This window comes from Haliotis cracherodii, unplaced genomic scaffold (assembly GCF_022045235.1).
Source record: "Haliotis cracherodii isolate W230 unplaced genomic scaffold, xgHalCrac1.p SCAF_5, whole genome shotgun sequence".
NCBI lineage: Eukaryota > Metazoa > Mollusca > Gastropoda > Lepetellida > Haliotidae > Haliotis > Haliotis cracherodii.
In genome coordinates, this window is record NW_027266308.1 from 34684158 (window position 1) to 34703473 (window position 19316).

Genomic DNA, 19316 nt, shown 5'->3' on the forward strand with positions numbered 1-19316 from the left:
TTTTGACTTTGCCAATCCGAGCAGATATTCCGATTCATGTACATAAAGAAACAGAACAGCAAGAAGAGAAGCGCAATTAGTGGTCATGGTGTTGGCTACTTTTTGCTTACATGTCTAACCCCCAAATCATACATAGATGTTATCAATGAGGAAGTCCAGCATTTCATTTCATTTCACATATTGTTTACTCAGTAAACGTCATTTGCTTTTATTTCTGACAAATTGTCCTGAACTTGTAACCGCGTTTCGTAACAAAAGCCCCATGGATCAAGGAATGAAGATTTTCCGTAAGTTTGTCATGTTAGATAGTAGGGTACAAAAAAGAAAAATTCCACATTGTGTTAACCCACTTGTCTTAAATTCTTTCTGTGAATATAAAGAATGTTCTTGCTTGATTGTATTAAGGATTGTGGTTAATCTTTGAGGCAGGGATTTGGTGGTACATTTGCTGGACCCAGCAATATATCCAGTTCAAATAAAAGAATGGACACAGCCACATATAGGATGACAGCTGGCTGGGACAGAAAAGGTTTGTTCCATTTCTGTTTCCTCTGTTTCAGTTTATGCATTCCACCAATTACACAGGCACTGACTTAACCCACTCTGAAAGACATTCAACAGGTTCTTCGTCTTTTTGGCTCACTTATTGGCATCCATAATGATTTTACAGGTATGATCCCAATTGGTACGAGGCTGCTAACGATATTTCCGTCCATGTTTGAATAACTGACGAAGATTGTTATTGTCAATAATAGAGAATAAAAGGAAATAAAATGGTTATTGACAATAAAGTAGACGTGCTGGTTTCACTGGTATGTAAATATCTTGTCATCACATTGAAGGGGTTTTTTTTAGATGCTAGTGTGGTGTGTAAACTTCAGGTCCGGAAACTTCTGTAATGTTCTTATGCTGCTAGACTGGCGAGGTCACTGTACATAACTTTTCACTATCTGGTTAGACTAAATAAGGGGACAAGACCTTATCTCTCACGCACTTTCATTGCTTTGAACCATACATTCGCGATACATTGCGTGGAATGATGTCATCAGCAGCCCGAGTGTAAGCAAAGAAGTTGACAAAATGCTACGAGTCAAGTTCCCCGGATTTAGTTACACCTAAATAGAATATGTTTGGGCGGATAATCAAGTATGGTTATTTCCTAGCATTAACATGTTATTTTTAAAAACACGCACACAATATTCAGCTAAACTAATTCGAAAGTATAAACCTATCAAATGCCTACATTGTATAAATATCCAACAAACCAGAGTCTGCTGTATTTGTCAAAATACGTGATGGGCTCGTTGAAATTAAACTATAAAAGGGATGTGGAGTCATCTCTCATGACACATTCCAGAAATGGGGTTTAACGTCGCGTTCATGATTATTGCGCTTATATAGCGACGTGCATGCACATGTATGTATGTATGTATGTATGTATGTATGTATGTATGTTGGTGTGTGTGTGTGTGTGTGTGTGTGTGTGTCTGTGTGTGTGTGTGTGTGTGTGTGTGTGTGTGTGTGTGTGTGTGTGTGTGTGTGTGTGGCTCCTTTTGCTAGTCCGGACTGATGCCGATTTATGGTGCTAGCCCACTGAGAAACCATGCCGCAGTTTAACATGAACACCCCACTCAGACACAGTTTGCTGACTCCGAGCCGACCAGTCCTTGTTTTAGCCCCTTAATGCCGAGCGCCAGACAGGGAAACAACAAGTACTGTCTTTTAACGTCTTTCGGTATGGCGCGGTCGGGGATTGAACCCCAGACCTTCCGCTCCCCTGACGGACGCTCTACCACCAGATCACGGAGGCGGTCTCATATGAAAGAATGGCGGATGAAAGCCAATATGTACTTTCATTTACAACCCACCTTATTTGTTGATAGATCTTAGTTCAAGTAGATTGGCCCACATATCTATTTTCTCGCTCAAGTGGCCATCAAGCATGGGAATTGTCTGATTATAGATGACTGTCTTCTGAGGCTTAAAATACTACCTATGAAACACTTGTCGGACAGGGAGTGTCAGTTGAACACTCATCAGGAACCTGTGTACCTTGACCCACCTGATCGATCGCACAAGCGGCAAAACAAGCTTGAGGGAACAACATCCCGACCTGAGTCTGTGTTATCTCAGGAAGAGGAAGATGGTTTGGTAATGCACATCAAGTGTTATTCATGGTAACACACAAGATATGACATCACACATCGGGTTTATGGTAACACACATCGAGGTTATTCTCTTGCACTGACATTTTATTTAATTAATATGCCAAGGTTAGACTATGGCTACACGAGGCCATACGTTACTGACCCACCAGTAACTCGGGGAAAGAAAAGCAATAACGACCCACCATTGTCATTAAACTGGTCTTATAGTTTTATAAAAAAACTGGTCCGCGTTGAAACAAAAATATATAAAAACCAGCACTAACCTGATGTACGCTGACCAGCAAGATATATTTATATTTGAAAGTGTCAAACCGGATTAAAATATATATATTTAGAAATGGTCGTTCTTTTAAGTGTAATATGATATTTTTTCTATGGAAAAACGATTTAAATTATTGAAGATATTTTATTATTGATCGAAGTAACGAAAAATATATAGACCAAGCTTATCGTCACATCCCTTCCTGACAACCGAGGAAGAACCACAGACATGGTGTTTCATTTGTCACAGTGCACCCACTGAATTATGAACACTGGGTACATTTGAAATAGTGCCCTCCAGTGCAATTTTTTGGTGACCCTGCCAAGGCGAGACCGAGGAGCTGACACTGTATGTTTCGAAATACCCACCATGTACACGTATATATACGTTTAAACCCCAGGTCATCCTTTACTTTCTGATTAGTTTCAAGTTCCATGACGTTTCGGACAGTATTTCTGTACCATACCCATATATAACCACCATCCCCAGGTGTAATAATATCCCCAGATATAACCATCAACCCCAGATGTAACCATCATCCACATATACAACAGCCATACACAGATGTAACCATCATCCACATATACAACAGTCATACACAGATATAACCATCATCCCCAGATACAACAGTCATACACAGATGTAACCATCATCCTCAGATACAACAGTCAGACACAGATGTAACCATCATCCACATATACAACAGTCATACACATATATAACCATCATTCCCAGAAACAACATTCATACACATATGTAACTATCATCCACAGATACAACAGTCGTACACAGATGTAACCATCATCCACAGATACAACAGTCATACACAGATGTAACCATCATCCCCAGATACAACAGTCAGACACAGATGTAACCATCATCAACATATACAACAGTCATACACAGATGTAACCATCATCCACAGATACAACAGTCATACACAGATGTAACCATCATCCACAGATACAACAGTCATACACAGATGTAACCATCATCCACAGATACAACAGTCATACACAGATGTAACTATCATCCACAGATACAACATTCATACACATATATAACCATTATCCCCAGATACAACAGTCATACACAGATGTAACCATCATCCACAGATACAACATTCATACACATATATAACCATCATCCCCAGATACAACAGTCATACACAGATGTAACTATCATCCACAGATACAACATTCATACACATATGTAACTATCATCCACAGATACAACAGTCGTACACAGATGTAACCATCATCAACAGATACAACAGTCATACACAGATATAACCATCATCCCCAGATACAACAGTCATACACAGATGTAACCATCATCCACAGATACAACAGTCATACACAGATGTAACCATCATCCACATATACAACAGTCATACACAGATGTAACCATCATCCACAGATACAACAGTCATACACAGATGTAACCATCATCCACAGATACAACAGTCATACACAGATGTAACCATTATCCCCAGATACAACAGTCATACACAGATGTAACTATCATCCACAGATACAACATTCATACACATATATAACCATTATCCCCAGATACAACAGTCATACACAGTTGTAACTATCATCCACAGATACAACAGTCATACACAGATGTAACCATCATCCCCAGATACAGCAGTCATACACAGATATAACCATCATCCCCAGATGTAACAACATCCCCAGATATAACCATCAACCCCAGATACAACAATTATCCCCAGGTGTAACAACATCCCCAGATATAACCATCAATCCCAGATACAATAATTATCCCTAGGTGTAACAACATCCCCAGATATAACCATCAACCCTAGATACAACAATTATTCCCATGTGTAACCATCATCTCCAGATATCACCATCATCCACAGATACAACAGTCATACACAGATGTAACCATCATCCACAGATACAACAGTCATACACAGATATAACCATCATCCACAGATACAACAGTCATACACAGATATAACCATCATCCCGAGATGTAACAACATCCCCAGATATAACCATCATCCCCAGATACAACAGTTATCCCCAGGTGTAACAACATCCCCAGATATAACCATCAACCCCAGATACAATAATTATCCCCAAGTTTAACAACATCCCCAGATATAACCATCAACCCCAGATACAACAATTATCCCCAGGTGTAACAACATCCCCAGATATAACCATCAACTCCAGATACAACAATCATCCCCAGGTGTGACAACATCCCCAGATATAACCATCAACCCCAGATACAACAACTATCCCCATGTGTAACCATCATCTCCAGATACAACAATCATCCAGAGATGTAACAACATCCCAAGATGTTTCCAAGAACATTGATTGCCTTGCCTTAGCGTGTGTGTGACGGGTGCTACAAGTGGGGCAGGATACGCTCACCTTTTCACGAAAACACCTGGTATCATCACTATTTGATAGTGACTCATAAACACATGCTCATGATATATGCTGTTAGCCGAAATTTACCGTGGCCGCGGAAAGGCTTTTATTATAATTACTAATTACACAGAATAACAAGCTCGTTGTGCTTTCATTCGTCTCGCAGCTGTTAGCTCTGTGACGTATGGTTTCAGAGAACACATTTTTAACATTTTTTATAAGTTTGAATTTTTACGCATATTTACCGACCAAAAGAGAAACACTTGATTTCAATGCAATGAACAATATACAAGCTAAATTCCCCTTAATAGTTCAATGTTCATCCATTCATTCGGTACAAAGAAGTCCCGTGAAGATTCCGGGTTAGAATTGGTCTTCATCAAACAAATGCTTGTCGTAAGAGGCGACAAACGGTATCGCGGGGTCAGGCTCACTGACTTGGTTCATGCATGTCATCGTATCCCAATTGCGTGGATCGATGCTCATAATGTCAATCACTGGAAAATTTACAGACCGCCGTCTTGTAGCTGGAATATTGCTCAGTGTGGCGTTAAACAACAAACAAACAAAGGTACAAAAAAATATACTAACTAATAATAATTATTGAGCAGAGCACGTGACGGATAGACAATGCGTCATATCATTAACTCACTTGGGTCTTGTCATCTAAAGTCAGTGCCTTGGTGTCATACTTTATATCTGTCACATGGAGGGGAACAGAGCTGGAGCCAAAACGGAAGCAACAGGTTCGCTCATTAAATACAACCTACATCCACGGATTGTAAAGTAACAACTAAGCATGTCCTTCGCTGATGGTACCACCGATGAAGCATATAGGTGACCCAAGAGAGCTGTGTAAGAAAAATAAACTGTTGGTGACAGCATTCTCAAAGTGTAACTTTTCCTCATTTCACCAATCAAGCAATTCTGTCGAAAGTTCACAAGGTAAATAACGCCCACCAGTGGTTGATAGGAATGTTCACCAGATTTTTCATATAAATGATTGAAATGTGCAGTTATTTATTCCGTGATTTAGATTTGAACGTTTGCACCCGTTGTCATTCATTATAATTTGCACTTCACATGTCTACGTTTGGGCAAGATACGTACGACGCTCTTTGTTGTCGTGCTCGATTGTACCTCAAAGTTGGAATGTTGACACGAAAGAGTGGAGCTGCTGGTATATTGCTGGATACAAATGGGACGTTGACTATTGTAACGGTGAAGATTTGCTTGTCAAGCTTTCTTGGGTGTAATGTTTGTCACTTTGAATCTTTATCCGTAGATCTAGAAATGAAAAAGACGTTCTACAATGAGTAAGTAATTGTCAGCAAACAAATATAAGTGAGGCTTCGGTGTTTGCATGCGTGTGATTAAACGTGGAAGCTTCCCATGAATGTCCAATGAAACGAAATAATAAAGGAACATAAATCAATGAAAAGATATCCAACACATTGAAAAACGATACTGTATTAAGCGCTTGTCGTTGATAGTTCGATCTGAACATAATAAATAAATATTGACTTTCACTGATCCAATCAAATAGCAAATACATTGACCGGCGTCGGTTCAGAAAACAAAGTCCATGGGCAGTCGCATTGATCCAAAGACATACGGAAATGTTTCATAGGTTCCTGCTTATTAACACGAAACGGCGAAGCTTCTAAAACTAGAACTCAGTTTAGTCAATATTTCGTCTGCTTGCGCGCGCACGTGTGTGTTTGCTGTTTTCATATCAGTCAGCAACAATGCAGCTATATCATGGCGGTCTGTTATCCAAACAAAACTGTGGTTGATGTTATGACCAATGTCACACGTCATCTACGTACGATTAAACATTATCGAAAAAGTCACCCAGACTTGCGGCTCTTATGCCCCCTTCACATACACGGATTTTTCTTACGAGTCCTAACGGATCGCACAAATTCACGGATCCTTACGATTTGGCCACTTTTACGACCGATTTAAGAGTGTTACGAGTTATTACGAGCTATTTACGGTTTAATACGGATTATTACGAGTTATTACGATGTATTTACGGCAAAACTCAACGACTTGTTACGAGTTGTCATGGATAACTACGAGCACCTTACGGGCATTTTACGAGCTTTTTACGGATTGTTACGAGTATATTACGGAATGTTACTATTTATCGAAGCTTTTACGTGTCAGTTACGACCTATTTACGTGTTGTTACGAGTGAGTGAGTATGGTTTTACGCCGCTTTTAGCAATATTCCAGCAATATCACGGCGGGGGACACCAGAAATGGGCTTCACACATTGTACCCATGTCGGGAATCGAACCCGGGTCTTTGGCGTGACGATCCAACGCTTTAACCACTAGGCTACCCGACCGCCCTGTTGTTACGAATAGGTACGAGTTAGTTACGAGTATTTACGAGTCCTTACGATTTTTTGTCAAACATATAATTCCTGCAAATCTCAATGTATCATCCTTCGACAACTGACATCCAGAGAGACAATTTCAGTGTCTTCTGTGTCTTCTACATCAACAGGGTCTAGCTGCGGTGGTGGTTCGGGGGAAGGCCAGCGTGTCCTCTTCTTCCGCGGAGATTTTCGAAGAGCAGGAGACTTCTTGTTGACTGCCTTCTTCTTTGGAGCCATGCTTGTAGATATTGTAGAGTATAGATGTGCAGAGATGTGACTTCTATGACTTCTTAATAACAACTGAAAATGAAGTGTTCGATTTTGCAGCTTTTATACCTCTTCCCAAATCGTAAACAATACGTAAGACTACGTAAAGTATACGTATCTATTCGTTAAGAACTCGTTACTACACGTAAAGTGCTCGTAATAACTCGTAACAATCCGTAAAGCCATCGTAACACGACCCGAATGAAATCGTAAACAACACGAAAGCACTCGTAATAATCCGTAAATAATCCGTAAATAATCCGTAAACAAATCCTAAACTAATCGTAATAAATCGTAAAAAAAATTGTTACGTGTCATTTACGGATTTTTGCGAGCAGTTTACGGAAGGTTACGTATTGTTGCGAGCGGTTTACGAAACTTACGGATTGTTACGAGTTATTTACGAAACAATCAATCCGTAGACAATTTGCCTCTCCTTCCACGGATCCTTAAGAGTGTCTGCGAGTTGTTGCGAGTAGTGACGAGTTATTTACGGATACCAGCGAGTTATTTACGGATGCTTGCGATTGACTACGAGTTGGCGATCGTAAGGACTCGTTAGAAAAATCCGTGTATGTGAAGGGGCTATTAGGTTGTATACTTGGGACTTACTATCATGGGTAATATATGGCATTAAAAGAGGATGCTCAAGTATCAAGAGTTCTAGACTGCAAATCAGTACGATGTTGACAGAAGGGACTATGAGCGAGTTGACCATTCTGGTATTCATTCATATCTCACTATCTAAGGCCAGTATCTGGTAGGAAGTACCTTTAAACGAGATAGTGACTGAGTCAAACGTATCCTCGTCGGTATCTTAGCTATATTGTGACGAGAACAGTGGCACAAAACAACCACATGTCGCAAAGGACTGTAAGTTCGGCAATATATCACAAATATTATAAATACTAGCCATTTTACATCCTGGGTCTTTAGGTATAACATGTAGCGATTTAACACTGACCACATATTGTTAAACCACAGTTAGTCATTTTGTTGAATTAATCGTTTTGAGGAACTTTGCGAGTTAATTGGGTTTAACACCGTTCTTTTAAGTATCATCATGGGAAACTCCCACACCGCCTGTATACGATGGTATGATGGTATGCACTCATTCAGGTCATCGAGTCTCCTCGTAGAAGCAATGTAGCAACTTAGTTGTCATGACAACCTATATATACTGAGAACACATGAACAATCAAACCGAACCATACAGAATCTGTGTGATAGAAGCCAAAATTTGAAATCTTGATATGATACCATAGATCAAAACAGTTTGACCGATCAGGCGTTAGATACACACTCAGATTATGTTATTGATGGCACAGCCATCATGACAATTTAAGTGGAGGCATTGAATGTATGGTCATTGAAGGACAGTTAACGTTCATGTCAACCCTGCATATTCCTGCAAATGTACAACCAAATACTTGTCTCAAAGATAAGCAAAGTCTTTAATATCATCAAGAAATTGGTGTCATTATTTTTACAGAAAGTCTTTAAGTCAACTGGAAATAATACCACGTGTATTCTCAAAAACTCAAAATGATTTGTTTGAATTTTTGCCATCTTGAAAAAGAACCAAGTTCATTTTGTGTCAATTGGAAATAATACCACGTGTATTCTCAAAAACTCAAAATGATTTGTTTGAATTTTTGCCATCTTGAAAAAGAACCAAGTTCATTTTGTGTCAAAGCATTTCATTTTTCAACTTAGTACACACAGGACAAACCTGTGGGGTATTTGTCACTGCCTGAGGTGGCTATAGATATAGCTGCATCTCTATCTTCGAAGGGTCACGGGTGGCCCAGTCGTCTAAGGCGCCGCGATTCGCTGTGCAGTTGCGTCCCTTGGGCACGCCAGAAACCTATGATTGTGGGTTCGAATCCAGGTTCGCCCCGATTATGTTTCTAGGTTTGTCAGCACCATACCCGTGCTCGTGGGTTTCAACAAAGTGGTAAACGTCTAAGACCTGCATCACTTCGTGCTTTCCTCCCACATTAAGCTGACACGCCGTGATATAACTGGAATTCTGTTAAAAGCGGCGTTAAACCCAACACACTCACTCACTCTATCCTTGAAGGTTCGGGACAATTTGTCACGTTTGAAAGCAAATACCATCTGAAGTTTACTGCGAAAACAGTACGTGAAATGCTGGGCCTCCTCGTAGAGAACATCTACGTGTATGTAGAATTTGGGATAGGACATTTAGGTAGGAAGTAGGCACCTCTCTGGGTTCCAATTGTGCCCCCTCCCTCTTCTTGTTGATATGTTGCTATATGCATACGAGTCAGAGGTTCGACTCGCTTGACAAAAATCAAAACAAGGGAATTTGGCCAAGAAGTTAACTTAATCTTAAGATATATCAATGATCTGCTGATCTGAATAATGGTCAACTAGTCAATCTCATTTACACACCTAAACTAGTAAAGTAGGAGGTCAGTCAAACTCTTCTGTTTTTATATTTTAAATCTATTAATAAAGTTTCAGATTGACAAAAGCAAAATGTCTAACAGCTGTAAAATTGCAAAATATACAGTTGTTCAAATCATAACTTTCGCGAAAACCTGGTGTCATCACTGATTTTCAATGATTTAAACATATAATTTTTCACGTTTTTTTCTATTCTGGAATCTGTTTCCGCGGATAATCGAGACTGGTCATTCTCTAGCGTTGTCGTTTTATTTTTTCCACAGGAGAGTTATGTCCTAGCCTAGAATTTTGGAAACTAATTTTGTTGCAGCAGTTCAACAATGATAAACGGTGTTGACAGTCCTCAAGATAAGAAACGCACAACCAGATGTTTTATGTTGGATTTTAGACACATTTACTGCACTGTGGACACGTGACCAATATGAAGAAACTGTACGGAAAAATGACAATGATCAAGGTATTGAGAACTCGATATGACGTGTGTTCACCACTATCGTCAAGTACTGTCTCGCATCCTCTGTCTATGGACAAAACAATAGTATGGCTCCTTAGGAAACACGTGTAGTGCATGTACCAGCTGTTGCGGTGTCTATAGTTCCTGATGTCATACGTGGCAATCCAACCCGTCCCATTGGTGATCTATCGAGGGCCACTGGATATTCATATATAGAACCACCATTGCAGTTGCAATTTTGAAAGTAATATCCCAAATGATGAAACCTATGTAATGTATTCTGGGATAAGAGTCGCACACAAAATGTGTATAAAAATGTAGACATGGTTTTGGGCCCTTCATTATCACAAAGATTGTGAATAGGGTTGATTGGCTGCTGGTTCACAGACACAGAGATGGTATCCCTTCTACAAGAGTCCTCTTTCGCATCTTGTCACAAGCACTGAATACCGTTCATTTGAAACATAGTCTCACCATGATCCCAACAGACGTGGAATTGGAAATAGTCGTTGAGGCATCACAATAAACAACCACAAACGTTTAACACCATGTCTGTAAGGGACATAACGGAGACAAATCTAGACAAATTGCAAATAATGTATTATAATTCATCACATGATAATGCTGTTAATGCTGATGTGGTTATGAAATTATAATGTCAAGGGTTTTTTAAGACATCCTTTATAAATTTCAAAACGTATGTTATGAAACTTATACTTTCACAACGGAAGAGCCCACTTTAGAGATGGCCCAAAACAGCAGCACATATCACCACATTTGAATATGATGTAGATGGCAGTTTATTGTCATCCATAATCCAGTTCGCATTGTTGATAACATTTCAGTTATTAATACAGCACTGTACAATATATTCTGCCGTAAAGAAGTAAAATGAAAACACTACGCGTAATCGTCCAATGTCCGAAGTGTGACTTACATATTGTATTAACTATACTCCAAGTGTCGATGGTAGACATAATAAGGGTTTTGAAAACACTCTGAAGTTTACCTTATCTGATTTAGGATAACTGTGAATGTATATCTTGAACAATGTCAAATGAAACATCACCAATGAAATGTTCACATAAATGTATACGTATCATTAATAATATAGCTCTTCAGCCAATCAGATCACCGGGATCTTGCATAATCAATGTCACATTTAGGTTTCCCGAAGCCTTATAACATAAACGAAGTGAAATTACACAATTTCATAGCAAACGTTGTTTAGTGCAACGGTTGCAAGAACAATATATGTGAACAAGCCGCACACATTATTATCAATATCTGCAAGTATCATGAAAGCAGTGTCGTTCTCAAATATCAAAAGAAGGATTATATTGACTCTTCAGACAATTTGACGGTTTTTAAACAATTCAGTTAGAGCACACGTAAAAGGCAGTTCAGTCTATACAAAACACTCACAATAGGGCACGTTGTCTAGATCGTTGCCAGACAGCAGCAGAACGTAATGTCAAACACAAATGACAAAACAAAAACATGGTTTAAATGGCAATTTAATGCTTTAATCAGAAATTTGTAGTAAGTACAACAAAATACTAATTGGGGACAGCCGCGGTAGCAAGGGAGAGATAAAACGCATTGAAATCATCCTCCCCTTTCAAAACAGCTTCTTGTTTCATTATTACTTCACCTGATAATGATTTCCTATCACCAGTATTAGTTTCTTATTAGTCATACTTCAAAAGGTGAACACATCAATTTTCAGAAAACCATTCGAAGAATGGAAATAAACAATAGCTTCGTCTTTCTCTACGTTTAAAAAAAAATGATAATGGAAAGCTGAAGTCATCCCTTTTGTCGTACAGTCATGTGGAAAGATGTTTATCACTCAAAGATAGATGATAGATAGATAGCATAGATCTAACAATAAAACAGACGAGGCGGTCTCGCTGGTATCTTATATTTGCGAAACCGCATTATCGGTAGTTCGAGAAGGGAGCTAGGTCCGTTTGCCTAATCGAAAGTTCGAGGTGGGCCCACATTCGAAACTAAACGCATTTGTTGTTGAGAATATGTACTACGTAAATAAACCCGCATTACTAACTGCTATTTTCCCTATTTAAAATAAGTATTATGACTTATAATTGGATTCGAATGTGCAAATGCGAAAACACTACAGCAGAACTCACTTCTACGAACATCGCAAAACTAGGTCGTGGGGTCATTAATATTCATGAGTTATTCCTTTTATGGAACAAGCTCTCGGAAAAAAATGAGGTAAAAGGCTTGTATCATTTCCGAGTTCAGTTCAAGTGTTGACATATTTTCAGGCATATATTGCCACCAGGACTTATGATTAGATTGATGTGTATACTGGAATGAATGGTGTTGCCTCTGTAAATTTAATTTGAAATAGATCGAAGTTTCTTGCTTTGTAACTATTTATGCAAAACTATTAATGAACGAGTGTGGTCAGCTATGATGACGTTATTTAAACTTCAAAGAATCTGTGTGCATTTCGTGGAATTAACGTCACACTAAATAATTTACAGAGATATTTCCCATCAATATTACTGTGGCAATAAAATAATATCTAAGGACCACACTGAGAAGAAGTTCGTGTTTCAATCATACACGAAAAATATGTGCACCCAATTCAAGATGTGCCTCCATCAACTATGTTGAAGGTAGTCCTCAGCTTTCCTGATTCTTCTTGTTGGAAAATCACCTGGTCAGCGACTATCTTGTTAGTTATACAGAGTACACGTTTTTCATGCATATTTGCAGAGTTTATTAAGATAATAAGGAACTATATGTAGCTGCCCCAAACTGATGGAATTCGAACCACGGACCTTCTGAACCGACGTCGTTCACCGTGTCATCATCTTAAGTAATGCCACCTGTATGATGACGCCCGGGCGAGCACAGTCAATATAACGATATTTTTTTCATTTTTTGGAAGCGACCAAGAAACTTCTGTAATGGGTTCCCATCCAAGGCCACATCTCCGCCAACAAGTTCGCCTTCCTACCTACAGAATACTCAGTGGCTTCTATAAGCTTATGATACTGTAAAGTGGCAGATGGATTCATTACACCTTATTCCCTGTACCAGGTATCATGATTGCTATATTTAACTACAGTCATTTTTCTCTTTGACAATTGCCAGATGCTGTGCAAAAACAGATGCACATACTTATATCGTATTCCCCGGCGGTAATCTTATTCCCAGCCTATGTGACAGATGGCGTTGCTTAACCTTTCTATCAAAATATGGAATTGCATCAGAAACAATTTTGTTCACTCATGCGTCAAATTTTGAAATGTTCACATGTCCACTAAAAAGCCTTTTGAAAGCTTTACTATGGCCTTGACCGTTTTAACCTTGATCAAACCACTTTTGAGCAGGATAAGATTTTGTTTAAGTTTATGTAGTTCCGGAATGAGTAATATTACAATTGGATACATTAGACTTTATTATCCGTCTGGTAGCGCTGGACTCTCTGGTATGACAGATGGCAACATTACACTATATTCTTCGTCTACGTTCACAAATGATGACAGATAGCTTTGTTCTGCCCATATAAGATTAGACAAGTGGTAGTACGCATGGCTACAGTAAATCTGAGCTACTGTCATTTGAATGTAATACTGTCATATTTTTCGTTTTAATATTGTGTACAATTTTCACTGCATTAATTTTCTGTATGAAGTGTTAAATGTGTAGTATTTCAGACGGTTCATAACATTGTGTTTCCCTTGTATTATTGCGAGCATGCGGACTATTCTAGAGGGATCCTTACATTGTGTTTTCCTTCTTGTTATCTAGGACATCCGTTTACTGGTAACTTTAGTGGAGCTTTATTCACATTTCTTGCAATGTGTGTCAATACTCGCATACGTTATATTTTTTTTATTATGTCAAGGAAACACGAGCAAAGTGAAGCAAAATCTTCTTTGTAATACTGGTCACATGAAAGACTAATTAAAAATCTCAACGTTGAAGGTCATGAACAAAATTGCTCTTGCTAAGAGTTTCTGATGCAGTCATACTATGAATTGGCTAGAAATATCTTTACGGAAGGGTAAAACAAATAAAAACTAGTTTCATTCATTTTTGTAATATACACGACTGAAACAGGTTGCATGAATTAGTACATTGCTACCTTTCACTTCAGTTGCCAGAATCTGTCTTGATGTGAAATGTATAGTTACACAACAATGATTTGCGTTCATATATATATTGACAGATGCCTGACTTTTTCATGTTCTCTTGAACATACATCATTGCAATGGGAAGGCTTAGCGCTTGTCGTGAAATTAGTATCATAGACCTTCAATGTTAATGCTTTGAAATAACAAATGACCTCTCTCACTGAGTCAACGTTTAAACACCGAGGCATTAAATGGAATAGGGCGGGATTTTATGGATCTGGTAGACTGACATCCAATGAGGGGCACACGATTGTAGCGCGACCGGATAGTTCTGGTTTGGTTGCTGTTCAACGCCCACTTAACGATAGTCAAGCTATGGGGTTTGTAAATAATCGATTCTGACCATGAGGATCGGTATACGCAATTAGGATACAATGAAATGCATCATCCAAGTCGGCGAGCATGACCACCCGATCCCGTTAGTCTCCTCTTACGACGAACATATGTTGAAAAAGACCAATTTCATCTCAGATATTCACATGGTGGATAGAAGTATAACACGAAGTATTAACGTTGGTCCCCTCTACTTTGACACAACGGTGTTTGACTGTATATCAGTGTGGTCTGTAAAGAAAGGGTCTGAGTCAGCAAACCAGTGGTTGATGGCGCGTGTTACGATCCACACCATAACGGTACTTCTGCAATTGCACCACCTGATCTTCATCATCTGCGAATGTTTTGACGAGTCAACGACACTGAATGAAATAAACAACAAACTGGAAAACAATAGATATTCCTAAATTCAAAAAAGGCAAAACGCACCAATGCTTCGCTACACACATATCTGTGCAAACTGTGATGACAAATATTGAACAGTCTTTGAGTTATGCTCCAGAATCAAAACCAAGTCACCTTTGATCCTTCGTCCAATTTGTTATCATGGAAACCAAAAGGATAATATCACAAAGGCACTTGAGAATAGCTCGATTACACAAATAACATTAGTTTCTCACTGTCGAACAAGTATCGAAAGTTGCAAGCCTGAATATGAGTAGCTCCAGGAACATCTGTCGTCCAGAACTCAAGACATATATGTTTTATTGTTTAATGCTCTTCATCGCATCTTATCGGTTTAATTTTGAAATAATCTTTGTAAAATAGGTGTGCAAAACACGTTTTCATCACGTTTTGATTGTAAAAGCCCCCTTATAAGGATAACCGAAATGCTATGATTGTGGGTTCGAATCCCGGTTCGCCCCGATTATATTTCTAGGTTTAGCGGTAAACGTCTGGCTTTCCTCCCACATTAAGCTATAAATGGAATAATGTTAAAAGCGGCGTTAAACCCACCTCACTCACTCACTCACTCACCCACTCACTCACTCACTCACTTACTCACTCACTCACTCACTCACTCTCTCACTCTCTCTCTGCATATGTGTGTTTCAGCAAGTTTCATGTGGGCGTTTCACAACACAGATATGCCTCGTAAGACTTAAATGAGTTAAAGTGTCTATGATATATCACCCCGCCCAACACATTTAATGTTTGGTCGATTGATCTTCCCTTTGTCAATTTTAAACGTGTTTATTGATTGTGTGACATCTGTTTCCTTAATGTTCAACAGAGTGAATCATTATCATGTATATTAAAATAATAACAGCTGCTTGGACATCGCAACCACATTTGCAGCCCTGGCCCATCGACAAATCTTCCTAGATTTGGAAAAGCTCATATTGTTTATCTTTGAACAGACATTCAAAACAGTTTAACGACGCACTCAGAAATAATAGTGTTCCTTTAAATAGTTTCGAATGTGGGCCCACCTCGAACTTTCGATTAGGCAAACGGAGTTAGATCCCTTCTCGACCCACCAATAATGCGGTTTCGCTAAATGTAGTCATGGTAATCTGTGACTGAAATCACGAGAAATGGTTCTCGCTACAATGCCTGTTCCTGCATGCAATGAACACCACGAGTATGTTGATCTGCACGTGCAGGATATCTGAGTGTGCTTGAAACTTCTGGAATGAATACGCTTTGTATCAACGTTGATGTTCATGGCTAATTATTCTTTTTTTGATTACTCAAAACATCCACAAAATCCGATAGATCATAAAATGTATGATGTGATAATGTAGTGGATTATCAACGACATGTAGTGTTGAACATTCCCTGTAGATAAGCAACACACACACACACACACACACACACACACACACACACACACACACACACACACACACACACACACACACACACACACACACACACACACACACACACACACACACACTAACACACACACTAACAATAACTAACACACACACTAACACACACACTAACACTAACACTAACACTAACACTAACACCTGAGACTAGGGGATTCCTATCAATGATCTGCCCGGTGAAGCGTTGAATAGTAAGACGCTTGAAATAGACAAAAGTGGACTTGTCATTCTTGCTCTTCCATCCGTTCAAATAATTTTCAATAAATGTCAAAATAACGGCCCTCTAACACTAAAACTAACACACTAACACTAACACACACACTAACACACACACACTAACAATAACACACACACTAACACACACACACACACACACACACACACTAACACTAACACTAACACTAACACTAACACTAACACTAACACCTGAGACTAGGGGATTCCTAACAATGATCTGCCCGGTGTAGCGTTGAATAGTAAGACTCATGAAATAGACAAAAGTGGACTTGTCATTCTTGCTCGTCCATCCGTTCTAATATTTTTCAATAAACGTCAAAATAACGGCCCTCACACTCAACATTAACCGATTTTGTTTAGAATGAAGATTTAATTATGGATCTGATGTCTTATTGAGAATGTTTACGAGATCCTTTAAAAGAGTTTTAAATCAAATTGGATGGTATGTCAGTCATCAGAAATATGATTCGGTGATAGGATGGAGGTAAGGTTTGTCACCGAAATGTCTCATAACACGTGAGTGGAATATGTCTGGTTGGGGATGTCTCATTCGTGATCGATATCGTGGAGTAAGTGTATTCATGTGTTTTTACCACAATAATTTTATGAGGCGGTATTGGTTTTCTGTGTATGCTTTTAAGCATTTTTTCCATGGCTCATGGATTAAAATGACTGACCTCTTCCAAAAGACCAAAGTCATACATCACATTAACAAAGATGTTATTGCCCATTCCAGTATAGACCAAAACACGATTCTGGCTAAACATACATTGTACGTCACCAATGTCCCGTGCTTGCCGACCATGATGAGGATTGGGTGTTCACAATGTGTGTTCTGATAGATACAGTTACTGAGTATAAAACCTGACCGCGTGGATCGCTGCTTGTCGTTTGCCTGTCCACGCCCTTGTCATACAACTGGAATATTGCTGGCAACGACGTTTACCATCAATTACTCCAGCTTGAGTATTTGTCAATCTGACGCAACCTGTTTTTTAATGAGGCGGTATCACGTAAAACTGTTATCTCTTTTAATAGTAAAATTCTGCTGAGATTGTGCCAGTGAAATGTGTAGGCATTAGGCCATAAAGAAATAAGTAACACAATATTCGCATGATATCATGTATAATGTTTACATTTTGCAACGGTGAACATATATACTGGAGCCGGGTTCTGGTCTAAAAGAGTCAATACGTTGATTGCAAAGGCAGATGGGGTGCTCATGAAATACAAAGGCACATGTCGGGAAATGGAACCATCTGGTTAAGAATATAGGAGAGGCGTGACTTAAAACAAGTGGAAAGGATTAAAAGATGGATGAGCAGCCTGTTTTACAAGAAGGATAGTCTGCATCCGCCATGTTGAAGGTTGTCGTGTGTTTAGCGTTATAGTTTTCCTCCTGTTTGGACCAAGTCAGCAGGAACGTTCTGCCGTGAAAAGTAAGTTATACCATTGAAATTGAGGTTAACAGTCACATTTCCATCTCATCCCACCGGGTACCGACTTTTACTGCTGGGTGAACAGAGTCAAAGTGAACAAAGTCACTTGCCTGAAGGGGACACCACATGTGCTTCAGTTTTGGGCAGAAATGAAGCCTTAGAAACTCTCAGGAGTCACTCTGCCGAACGGTGTCACCCATCCGACCGCTCCCCGAGACCGAGATTACACCTGATTTGTGACCTGTGCGCTGTGCAGTACGTGCCAGGCAGTATTCACTGGTAAAATACATATAATGTTTTCCATGTCAGTTGGACAAAATGAATATGTGACCCAACTAGTTTGTATGATGAGTCAGATAGCTGCTTCATATTGCAATAGCTGTTAATATTACAAGGTTATGTGGAAAGCTATTCTTGTGTTGCTATCTAGCTATGTTATATGACATGTAAGATTGCTAGCTTACAGAAGTCTCATTCTGCTATTGTCAGGTAGTTGAATGTGTAAGATAACATTTCTCTAACCCATTGTCATTTTAGTTTGCAACCTGAGGTATAATAGAGGACGATGCAGAGTATTTCGCCGCCATGTCTTCTATACTGAACCACAAAAGAAACGTGACCATGGATATATGAGAAACCTTATTTGTCCAAACACTGTAAACATACTTTGAGACATATTAAAAAGTTGAAACTTGGCAAAAGTGATCATCAAGGTTGAAATTAAAGTGTCAAATGTATTTAAAGTGAAACACAACACTAGCCTCTGAGAAAATGGCATCACAAGTCAGTATATCGTGTGTCCGCCATGTGTATTGATGACTGCCGTGCGACGTCGACACATGGAATGGATGATGCGGTTGGTGAAGGCCATAGGCACTTGGGCCCACACTCTGGGGACCGC